The following is a 12155-nucleotide window of genomic DNA, read 5'->3' as shown; positions in this document are numbered from 1 at the left end:
GGCGTCTGCCTGACCTCAGCAGCTGGAACAGGCTGTTATTGGGGTGGTGGGGGTCTTTCATTATCCTGCAGGCTCTGGATTTGCACCTCTTGTTGTATAGAGCCTGCAGGGGAGGTAGCGCAATACCCGTGGTACACTCGGCCGAGCGCACCACTCTCTGTAGGGCCTTCTTGTCCTGTGCCGTGCTGTTCCCATACCAGGCAGTGATGTTTCCGGTCAAGATGCTCTCTACAGCTCCTGAGTAGAAGGACTGGAGTATCTTCCCCGATACTCTGAACTTCCTTAACTGTCTCAGGTGGTAGAGGCGCTGCTTCGCTTTCTTTACTACTGTGTTTATGTGTGTTGACCATGTCAGGTCCTCTGAGATGTGGACCCCCAGGTACTTGAAGCTGCTCACCCTGTCCACGGTAGCCCCGTTAATCGTCAGTGGTGTGTGTGTCTCCTGCTGTCCTCTCCTATAATCCACGATCAGCTCCTTGGTTTTACCAATGTTCAGGAGCAGGCTGTTGTCCTGGCACCAACATTCCAGTACCTCAACCTCCTCTCGGTAGGCCTTCTCGTCGTTGTCCGAGATCAGCCCCACCACCACCGTGTCGTCGGCGAACTTCACAATGGAGTTGGAGCTGAACTTGGCCGCACAGTCGTGTGTGTAGAGTGAGTACAGCAGGGGGCTTAGAACACAGCCCTGGGGGGACCCGATGCTCAGGGTGATGGTGTTGGAGGTCTGACCCCCCACCCTGACCGCCTGGGGTCTTTCACTCAGAAAGTCCAGTACCCAGGCGCTCAGGGCGGAGCTCAGGCCTAGCTCGATCAGCTTGTCCACCAGTCTGGTGGGGACTATGGTGTTGAACGCTGAGCTGTAGTCAATGAACAACAGTCTCACATAGCCCCCCTTCTGACGGTCAAGGTGGGAGAGAGTGCTGTGCAGTACCTGGGAGACCGCGTCATCAGTGGACCTGTTTGTCCTGTATGCAAATTGCATAGGGTCCATATCACTGGGGAGAGAGGCACAAATGTGGTCCTTGACCAGCCTCTCGAAACATTTCATGACCACAGAGGTGAGTGCCACCGGTCTGTAATCATTTGGACATGTTGGGGAGGGTTTCTTCGGTACAGGGATGATGGTAGACATCTTGAAGCAGGCAGGGACTACTGACTCCGCCAGGGATTGATTAAATATGGCGGTGAACACCGGGGCAAGCTGGTTTGCACAGGACTTAAGTATGCGTCCTGTTATACCATCTGGGCCTGCAGCCTTCCTGGTGTTCACCTGCATAAATGCTCTTCTCACACTGTGTTCCGACAACGAGAGAGCGCCCCCGCCCCCCCGCGGTTGCCCCCCCCCCTCCACAACAGCCGGTGCGCCAGTGACGTCACTAGCCAGAGGGCTAGCGGCGACACTGTCTACACCGAACCGAGCGTAGAAGGAGTTGAGTTTGTCCGCTAGAGAGGCGTCGTCGCTCCCCATTGAGGGGGCGCTGACTTTGTAGTCAGTTATTGTCTTCGTCCCCTCCACAAGCCTCTTGTGTCGTTTTGTGCCATTTGTGTCTCCAGTTTCTCAGCATTTGTCCTCTTAGCAAGTTTAACAGCCTTGCGCAGAGTGTAGACTGAAGCCTTGTATTCTTCCATATTTCCTGACTCTCTGCCCAGGTTATAAGCCGTGGTGCGTGAGTTTAGGGCTGTTCTTATAGTGCTGTCCACCCAAGGTTTCTGGTTTGGGAAAACCCGCGCCTTCTTTGTGAGGACAATGCCGTCTGCCACTGTTGCTATGTAACAAACAACGGTATCCGCGTACTCGCTGACGTCACTGGCGCTTCCTTTAAACATGTCCCAGTCTGTATCCGCGAACGCGTCACAGAGCTCGGTCTCTGATTCGTCAGACCACTTTTTTGTCTCACGTGACACGACGACGTCACGCGATCTTTGTTTGTATGCTGGAATTAAAAAAATGGAGTCGTGATCGCTCGCGCTTGTAGAGCCCATCAGTGGCGGAGCCGCTACAGCCTTGTAGGCAGCTCTGAACGGGGTGTAGCAGTGGTCGAGTGTGTTCCCCCCTCTTGTGGAGCAGGCGATGTGCTGAAAAAAGGTCGGCATCACTTTTTTCAGGTTTGCCTGATTGAAGTCACCAGTCACTATCGTCGCGGCTTCTGGGTGCTTGATCTGCTGTTTGTTGATGTAGTCGTGTAATTCCCCCAGCGCTTTGCCAGTATTTGCCTGTGGGTGAATATACACGACGGATAAAATGACCGCGGTAAACTCACGGGGTAGGTGATACGGGCGACACAGGATCTGGAGATGTTCCATATCTGGGGAGCATGAACTTGAGAGGACATGTACTTCCTTGGGATTAACCCAGAGATTGTTCGTGAGGATGCAGACCCCACCTCCGATGCTCTTCCCAGAGGCTGCCGTGCGATCTGCTCTCAGGACGGTGAAATTGTCCGATGGAGAGACGCTGTTGTCCGGCGTCGCTGGCTTGAGCCATGTCTCAGTGAAACACATGACGTTAACGTCTCTCATCTCCCGTTGGAATCGGACCCTCGCTCTCAAGTCGTCCATCCTTCCCTCCAACGAACGTGCATTCGCCAGAAAGATGGATGGAATTGCTGGACGGTAAGCAGATCTTTTTAATCTAAGTCTGATACCGCCTCGTCTACCTCTATGCTTCTTTCTGCCGTTTCCTTTGTTGTCGTTCTCCCGCTTGATTTCTGTTAGCCATTCTGGGCATAAAGTGTCTCCCAACTCCTCTTTGAGTCCGGAGTTTAGGTCCATAAGTGTCTGGCGGTCGTATGACATACCCGCCAGTGATGTTTTAATAAAAAAAGTCGAAAAAACAAACATAATAGCTAAAAATGTGCACAATCGTCGCGGAGCTAAACCAAAGGCGACTGATCGGGGTCGCGCCATGTCTTTACTCATCCATCACCCTCAACATAGGGGCCCCCCAGGGCTGTGTTCTGAGTCCCCTCCTCTACTCCCTGTACACACACGACTGTGTGGCTCAGCGGAGTAGCAACACAATCATCAAATTTGCCGACGACACAGTGGTGGTGGGCCTGATCTCTGCCAACGACGAGAGGGCCTACCTGGAAGAGGTCAAGGTCCTGGCGGGATGGTGCCAGGAAAACAGCCTCTCCCTGAACGTCAGCAAAACAAAGGAGATGATTGTGGACTTCAGGAGGTCGGGGGTCAAGGACTACAGCCCCCTCAGCATCGACGGGGCACCGGTTGAGAGAGTCAACAGCTTTAAGTACCTCGGAGCCTACATATCCGAGGACTTGACATGGACCACACACATGGACAGTGTTGTGAAGAAGGCACGACAACGCCTCTACTTCCTCAGGCGCCTAAGGAAGTTCCAAGTCAGTCAGAAGATCCTTAAGAACTTCTACTCATGTACAATAGAGAGCATCCTGACTGGCAACATCACCTCCTGGTTTGGGAATAGCACTGCACAAGACCGAAGCAGACTACAAAGAGTGACACGTTCAGCCGAACGCACAATCTGAGGGGGGCTCCCCACCCTCCAGAACATTTACAACAAGCGGTGCAGGGGGAAGGCTAAGAGAATTATTAAGGACTCGAGCCACCCGAACAACTGCCTCTTTGAACTGCTGCGGTCAGGCAAGCGATACCGGAGTCTCAAGGCGAGCACAGAAAGACTCAGAAGAAGCTTCTATCCCCAGGCCATCAGGCTGCTTAACGAACAATGAACACTACACAACAACAACCATCAAACGCACATAGCACACACATCCACACGCACACACACACTTTAAACAAACACTGTAGCACCCACTCCCCACACTTTATAGCACACACTCACTTTAAACAAACACACTGTAGCACCCACTCCCCACACTTTATATTTATTGATGAAGGATTGCACTACAACTCGTACACTTTACTGTAAATTGTACCTAAATTGTACCTCATCCCATTTCTGCATTTCTGCTTTGCACTATATAATATTGTACATTAGTACACTGCATAGTATTGTATATTATATGGTAACTCAGTTACGTCTATTCTGCATCAAACATTGTACATAGTCTATACTGAACACTGTGGCCTCATTTTCTACTTCTAACTTACATGCTATACTATGTTATTTGATACTATCTTGTCTAGCACAGTCTCTGGAGCGTAACAGTAAGAAGCATTTTGTATGAAAGTATTCTGTACTTCTGTATGACAACTATTAAAGAAACTTGAAACTTGAAACTACATGTCAAAATACTTCCCAAAGGTCAGTGAATACTACGATCACAACACCAGAGGGAGCTCCACAAATCATGTTAAACCCAGCAGGCCTGTACGCTGCGACGAGATCGTCGCAAATTGCCCCCTAATTTGGCCGGTGCAAATGAAAAATTATATCTACTCGCAAGCTTGCGAATAGTGATTTCACCCCTTCATTCGCATTTCACTACACTAACATTAGCCTATAACCAGGGCTGTACAGGCGACATAATGTTGCGGTTGTAATTTCATTAGACAGACCAGCGCGGACATTTAATAACATGCAATTTAATTGACACGAGCAATGGGCTAACGTTAGCTGGTGGTCCCGAGTGAAGCAGGGACGGCGGAGCTATAGGCTAACGTTAGCTGGTGGTCCCGAGTGAAGCAGGGACGGTGGAAAAGTGAGGAAAGGGGGTGGGTTATATTGACAAGTGACAACGCTTGACAACAGAAGTTTAAACATAACTTCATATTTATTAGTTATTCGTTTCTGTATATCATCCACTGTGACTTTCCATCTCCGTGTTAGACTCTTCCTGTTTACATTCGAGTGTGACGTCATCACCTACGGCAGCTTAGACGATCAAAACGCGAACCTAGAACGTTCTCGCCCCCTCTCTCTCTCTCTCGCTCTCTCTCTACATTCAATGATTTAAAGTAGCCAAACGTTACAGACAGTATAAATACTAACTGGATAGTTGATGATAAACATTTAATTTCATTATCTGAAATATTCTAAAATCATTAAGTCTGCTATAAGCCATTATCCCTTTGTGTGTAATTATTATTTTCTCACAGTAGTATATATATATATATATATATATATATGTGTGTGTGTGTTTGGCTAAAGTGGATAGAAAACACAGTACTGTGCAAAAAAAGGGCACCCAAGAGTTTTTATATAAATAGTCTTAGATGTAAATAATTTTTTTTATTAGTGTGTCAGTAGACTACTCTTAGTACATTTTCATTAAATTATTTTTTAAAGCATCTTCATGGTTTAATAATGCAAACATATGTTGCAGGGACTTATTATAATCATCATATTGGCGTGACTGTATGCATCAAAGGGTTAAATCAAGCATTTTTAAGTGCTTTAGGAAATGTCAAAATATTGCGATATATATTGTGTATCGTGATATGGCCAAAAAATATCGCAATATCATTTAGAGGCCATATCGCCCAGCCCTACTATAATGGTAAAATAGTTATTTAAAAATTTGCCCCTAAAAAATATTATTTGCCCCTAAATTTCTCATTTAGGGGCAAGTGTGCCCCTAGTGAAAAAGCTTAGCGTACAGCCCTGCCCAGATTCGGCTCAAACAAGGGACTAAACACGTTTTCGCAATTATGCCACATCAATGTGGAACGCCCAACCTAAAGCTGTAAAGGAATGTGAATCACTACCCACTTTCAAAACCACTCTCACGGAACCCCTACGGGAGACTGCAATTCGAAACTGGCCCCTGTAAATATCCTAATCCAACCCTCTCCAATGTACAGTAATTTACCTAGTATGGTTGTCAATATTCCAATGTACAGTTTTGCTTGTTTGTACAGTGTTTCCCCCCCCCAACCACCTCCAATGTACAGTAAATTACCTAGTATGGTTGTCAATATTCCAATGTACAGTTTTGCTTGTACAGTGTTTCCCCCCCCCCCACCCACCCCTCCTAACCAACCCCCCCCACACAACCCCACCCAACCTCCTCCAATGTACAGTTTTTACATCAAATGTACATACTCCCTTTTCTGGACTCTTTTTGTATCACAAACAGTACTGTATTTGCAAATCTGGTATGTCATGAATGTATAGATGTAGCAGTACTGTCTATCTGTATGTCGTGTGTGTCATATGATGAATTGAAAATGGGGGACCCTGATGTAAACAAGACGAAAGTCTCTCTGGTCTGCACCCCCTTAACAATTGTGTGTATTGAGACGTACTGTACTGTACCCATTCTGCAATCTGCTAATTAAAGTTAATTAAACTATCTTCCATTAGTTGGATGTATGGCCTCTGCAAGGTTGTGTGCAGCCATTTGTTTTTGTAACATCTGCTACATCTGTCCCACGTGTTCTTTGCAGCTCAGTTGTTAGTTCTGCCCCTCTTGACTGTGACAAAAAGGTTTTGAACAAACTTAATGTCATAGCTATTGGGCTGTACTGTACTCATTCTGCAATCTGTTAATACACTTTTCAATCAATCAATCAAAGGGATATGTTAGAAGTAAACAACCTGACTTGTCTACAACATGGCAGAACTCTAAACACTGTTGTATTTACTTCGCGATCAGCTGCTACACTCCAGCTGCACACATTTAGCTTGTGTTAGCTAGCTAACTTACTTAGCTAACAGCCGTCCTCGTGCGGCTACAGTACAGGACTAACCGTTATTCTACACTAAAGACAAGTACGTACCGTTGTGGAAAGTGAACATCTATAGCGTTTATACATCACGTTATTATAACAGACGGAGGTGTGTTGCATCCAAAGTTCAAACGATAACACTGCGCTGGTTGTCATGTGAATGATTGTACTGGAAGTACAATTGTGTGTGTGTCTCTAAGACCAGACCATATTAGGCGCTCATGCGCCGGAAGTAGTTAATTCCATGTATGCTACCGAAACAACGCTGTGTGGAAGTGTCTACGAGAAGGATAATAAACACCACAACCTATGGAGTTAAAGCAGGTCGTCAAGAGTGTTTATTATATCGGTCATAACTTGAACATGGTGTCAGAAGTAAACCAGTGAAGATGGCCAAGTTTAACCCTCCCGACAACTTTGATTTCACTCGCCCAGAACTGTGGCCGGAGTGGAGGCAACGGTTCCAGCGCTACCGGCTAGCCACAAAACTAGACAGGGAGGATGGACCTGTGCAGGTTAGCACGTTGCTATATGCGCTCGGCAAGGAGGCTGAGCAAGTTTTCAACACATTGCATTTCGAGGTACGGGAGGACGTTGATGACAAGGACAACTATGTGATTGTGTTGGACAAGTTGAATCGTTATTTCACTCCGAAAGTAAACATTATCCACGAACGTGCTCGTTTTTACCTCCGCTCGCAAAAGAGGGGCGAGTCTGCGGAGGAATACATCCGGACGCTCTACGAGCTGGCCGAGACCTGTCAGTTTGGTCCGGTGAAGATAGAAAATATTCGGGATAAACTGGTGATAGGAATCCTGGATAAAGAGATGTCAGAAAAGCTACAATTAATGGCAGATCTGACGCTGGAGAAAGCCATCGAGATGGTGAGACAGTCTGAGCAGATAAAGGGGCAAATTAGCCAACAGTCTAGAGCGGGCTCGGCAGATGCAGCATTCCTCAGTGAGGTCACACACAGCTGTTGTAACTGCGGAGATACTACATTCCTGAGTGAGGTCAGACACAATGCGCGCGCTGCGCCTTTCCAACAAAACAGAGGGCGGGGAATAGCGCGGGGCAGTGGCGGCTTCCAAGCAGCAGGTGGTGCTACAGGAACGAAGTGTTTTAGGTGTGGAAGGGACCACCCGAACAATGTGCAGTGTCCAGCCAGGCAGGCAAAGTGCAGACACTGCCAGAAGATTGGACATTTTGCCGCTGTGTGTCGCTCTGCAAGAGTGAATGAGCTGACAACAATGGAGCAGCAGGATGACAGTTACAGTGAAGGACACTTCCTTGGTGAGATAAAAACAAAATACCTCTACGTGACAGATTCCAATAGGCCATGGACTGTTGAACTGAACGTCTGTGACACTCCTCTCACTTTCAAAATTGACACTGGTGCAGACGCCAGTGTGATTTCAGATGACACCTACCATCAGCTCAAACACCTGCCCCAGTTATCCAGTGACTTCACAGCTTTCGACAGCCCCGGAGGTAGACTTGAATGTCTAGGACTGTTCACTACCACATCTAAGTACAAGGGCCGGCAATATAAGTTCAACATCCATGTGATTAAGACAGCAAATGGCAGCAACCTGTTAGGCCGTGATGTTGCGGTGGCAATGGGACTGGTGAAGAGAGTGGAGGAGGTACAGGGCACATTCGGGGCGGATCTGGGCCTCTTGAAAATAAAACCTGTGAGAATATGCCTGCGGGACGATGCTGTCCCATACAGCATTAACACAGCGAGGAGAGTGTCTGCTCCTCTGCTTCCCAAAGTCAAGAAGGAGCTGGAGAGGATGCTCAAGTGCGGCGTCATAGAGGAGATCAGTGAGCCAACAGAGTGGTGTGCTCCCATGGTTCCAGTCCCCAAGAAAACTGATGAGGTGAGGATCTGTGTTGATCTAAAACGACTGAACGTGGCTGTGAAGAGGGAGAGATATGTTCTGCCCACCATAGATGACATATTACCAAAGCTGGCGGAGTCTCGAGTGTTCTCCCTACTCGACGCGGAAAGTGGTTTCTGGCAAATTCCACTAGAGAGAGAAACCGCTAAACTGACCACATTCATCACCCCAGTGGGTAGATTTTTTTTTAAGCGGCTTCCTTTCGGGATCTCCAGTGCACCGGAGATCTTTCAGAGAGAAATGTCTCGGCTGTTCAGAGGCCAAGAGGGAGTGGAGGTGTACATGGACGACATCCTTGTCCATGGTACAGATGATAAGGAGCACGAGGGGAGACTCCAGAATGTTCTACGTATCCTGGAGAGTGCAGGTCTAAAGCTCAACGACAAGAAGTGCGTTCTGCGCCAAAGGCAGCTGAGCTACTTGGGGCATCGAATTGACAGTGAGGGCATCCAGCCTGACCCCTCAAAAGTAAGCGCCATCACAGAGCTACAGCCACCAAGTGACGTGCCAGGCTTAAGAAGGTTCCTAGGCATGGTCCATTATCTCGGGCGCTTCTTGCCTAACTTATCGGAAGTGATAAAGCCACTCAACGACCTGCTGAAGTGCGAGGCTGTGTGGATGTGGGACGCAGCACAAGACAACGCATTCCACAAGGTAAAGCAACTCCTCTCCACCGCACCTACACTGGCATTCTATGATGTAAACAAACCTACCATAGTGAGTTCAGATGCAAGCAGCTACGGGCTGGGCAGTGTACTGCTACAGAGACACTCAGATGGACTGAAACCCGTTGCATTCTGTTCAAGGACACTAACTGATGCTGAGAAGCGCTACGCGCAAATAGAGAAGGAGTGTTTAGCTGCTGTTTGGGCCTGTGAACGATTTTCCACTTACCTCTATGGCCTAGACAGCTTCATAGTCCATACAGACCATAAACAGCAGGAGACGAGCGTGGACTACGACCTTCTGGTGGTGAGCAGACTGATCACAGATGGATGGCCGAAGCACGTGAGCAGTGTACCAGCACAAGGCAAAGCATATCACCACTGCTGTAACAGCCTGTCATTATCAAAGGGTCTTGTGCTGTACGGAGACCGCATCGTTATTCCTCACAGTATGAGGAAAGAGATACTCAACCGGTTGCATGACGGGCACCAGGGCATCACCAAGTGCAGGGAACGGGCACGCATGAGTGTGTGGTGGCCCGGGCTGGAGAGAGAGGTCCAGGAACTGGTGACAAAATGTCCCGAGTGCATGCAGGTCAGACCTACACAGAGGAAGGAGCCTCTGATTACAACGCCACTACCACAGAGGCCCTGGCAGGCGATCGGGGCGGACATCTGTGAGTACGAGAAAGAAAACTACTTGGTAGTTGTTGACTATTATTCTCGCTACATAGAAATAGCTCATCTACCAAACATGAAGAGTGAGACCACAATTGCTCGTCTGAAAAATATCTTCGCCAGGTGGGGTTGTCCAGATGAGCTTCACACTGATAATGCTAAACAGTTCACGAGCAAGATGTTTGAGAGTTTCACTGTGACATATGACTTTAAACTCATCACCTCTAGTCCTCACTATCCTCAGGCCAACGGTGGGGCTGAGAGAGCAGTGCAGACTGCGAAGAGGATCCTACGGCAGGATGACCCGTTTCTGGCTCTCATGAGTTACAGAGCTACACCAATACAAGCCACGGGTGCCAGTCCTGCACAGCTGATGATGGGCCGCCAGATCAAGACGACGGTGCCTACAGTCGATAAAGTGCTGTTGCCTGTGTGGCCCGACTTCGCTAAGGTGCGTGAAGCTGACGCCAGGGCGAAAAGGAGCTACAGGCATGCTTACAACCGACGCTATGGTGCCAGAGCACTTCCACCTCTCAGGCCAGGGCAGAGCGTGGCAGTGAAACTCGACGGTGAGTCCGGCTGGACGACAGCAGCAACAGTTCAGCAGCCACACTCAGCTCCGAGGTCCTATCTGATCCAGACAGACCACGGGACCTTGCGGAGGAACAGGCGCCACCTACGACCTACATTCCTTCCTGGAGAGGCAGAGGACATGCAGGCGAGCGAGCAACCATCGCCACCCCAGCTTACACCTCCGAGTGACGTCACGCCGCTCTGCACCCCGTCCTATCTGGAGCGGAGGAAAGCCATGGTGATCGACGACGACGTAGACGACGAGATCATCATCGGGGTTTCGGCTCTTGGAGGGGCCGTGTCACCTGCTAGGGAGCCTGTTTCCCCTGTTCGTGAGACTGTCCCGGCGCCGGCAGGGCCTGAGAATCGTCTTCCAGAACCAGCTCGGGTGACTTCCAGGGGCAGAGTCATCCGTCCACCTGAGAGATTTAAAGACTTTGTGTGTTATTAGACATGTGGCTTGCCTCAATGGAGCAGAATAACCTCCGGCAGCTACAGAGGTGACTGGGTTGTCTACCCCATACCCTCAGTAAAAAAAAAAAAAAAAAAAAGTAACACACAATGTTGGTTTATGTTCTATTGTGACTTTCTCTGTTAAAAGAAAAGGGGGAAAGGGGGAAAGGAAGTATTGTTATGATGACACTTTGGTTAATGGCACTTTTCTATTTATTATTATAGCACTTTGATTAATGGCACTTTTCTATTTAAAAAGAATGAACTGATTGATATTGTGGTTACAGTATTACCTTGCACTTCTAAGAGCTCAGATTATTTGCTCGTTTGAGAGGACACTGCACTAATTTTGTATTCAACAGTATACACTGTCTCTGACTCAAAGAAGGGGAGATGTCATGTGAATGATTGTACTGGAAGTACAATTGTGTGTGTGTCTCTAAGACCAGACCATATTAGGCGCTCATGCGCCGGAAGTAGTTAATTCCATGTATGCTACCGAAACAACGCTGTGTGGAAGTGTCTACGAGAAGGATAATAAACACCACAACCTATGGAGTTAAAGCAGGTCGTCAAGAGTGTTTATTATATCGGTCATAACTTGAACACTGGTAGTCGACGTTAGCACGCTAGCTGGCTCAGCTAATATTTCGAACTCCATTTCCACGGTGGTTGCTCACTGGCTTAGCTAGTAGCTAACGTGCTAACGGCTGTTAAGATTACGGTTTGCTTGCATTCGTCAAACATTTAACCGACTTGAGGTAACGTTAGCTATAAACTGAGAACGCGTGTTGGTATATTCCTGACCCGGCAGGTCCATCTCACTTAGCCCACCGGCGTCTGCTGGTCTCCCGGCTAACAGAGCTAACAGTTAGCCAGCAGAGCCAGCAGAGCTAACAGAGCTAGCAGAGCACATTTTACAGTCACAATATAATATTCAGTGTTAGTTAGTCAAACAAAAGCCCCGTTTGATTTACCTGTGTACTTTTGGCGTAAGGTTGAGCGGCGATGTGATATCTTCTGCTTCTGATTCTCCCTCCAGCCGTGAGTGTCTCCTGTGACGCCGGAGACTGAATGCCTTCTTCTACCAAACAAAGCCGTAGAGAGAGAAAGTTAAGACACTCCCATCAGCTTGTGTTGTTATCGTGGAATGCGGAAGTAAAGCGCTCAGGGGGGGTCCGTAGTTCAAGCTTTCAGCTCATCGCCATTCATTTCATTGTTGCCGAGGCGGCATTGATTGATTGATTGATTGAAAAGTTTATTAACA

At 48.2% G+C, this 12155-nt stretch overlaps 1 long non-coding RNA gene across 1 annotated transcript in view; it reads right to left on the bottom strand.

Annotated features, from left to right (window-relative positions):
- The window catches only part of LOC311241747, a 35037-nt gene extending 23093 nt beyond the window's left edge, over positions 1-11944 (bottom strand). The window contains exon 1 of the long non-coding RNA XR_014620571.1: positions 11866-11944. This is a non-coding gene — a long non-coding RNA (uncharacterized lncRNA). The remainder of the gene's footprint in view (positions 1-11865) is intronic.
- Positions 11945-12155: the final 211 nt, after the last annotated feature.

Source organism: Notolepis coatsorum (assembly GCF_963971535.1).
Source record: "Notolepis coatsorum genome assembly, chromosome: 15".
Classification (NCBI taxonomy): domain Eukaryota; kingdom Metazoa; phylum Chordata; class Actinopteri; order Aulopiformes; family Paralepididae; genus Notolepis; species Notolepis coatsorum.
Note: the sequence above shows the minus strand (reverse complement) of the source record. Positions and strands in the feature narration are given on the sequence as shown.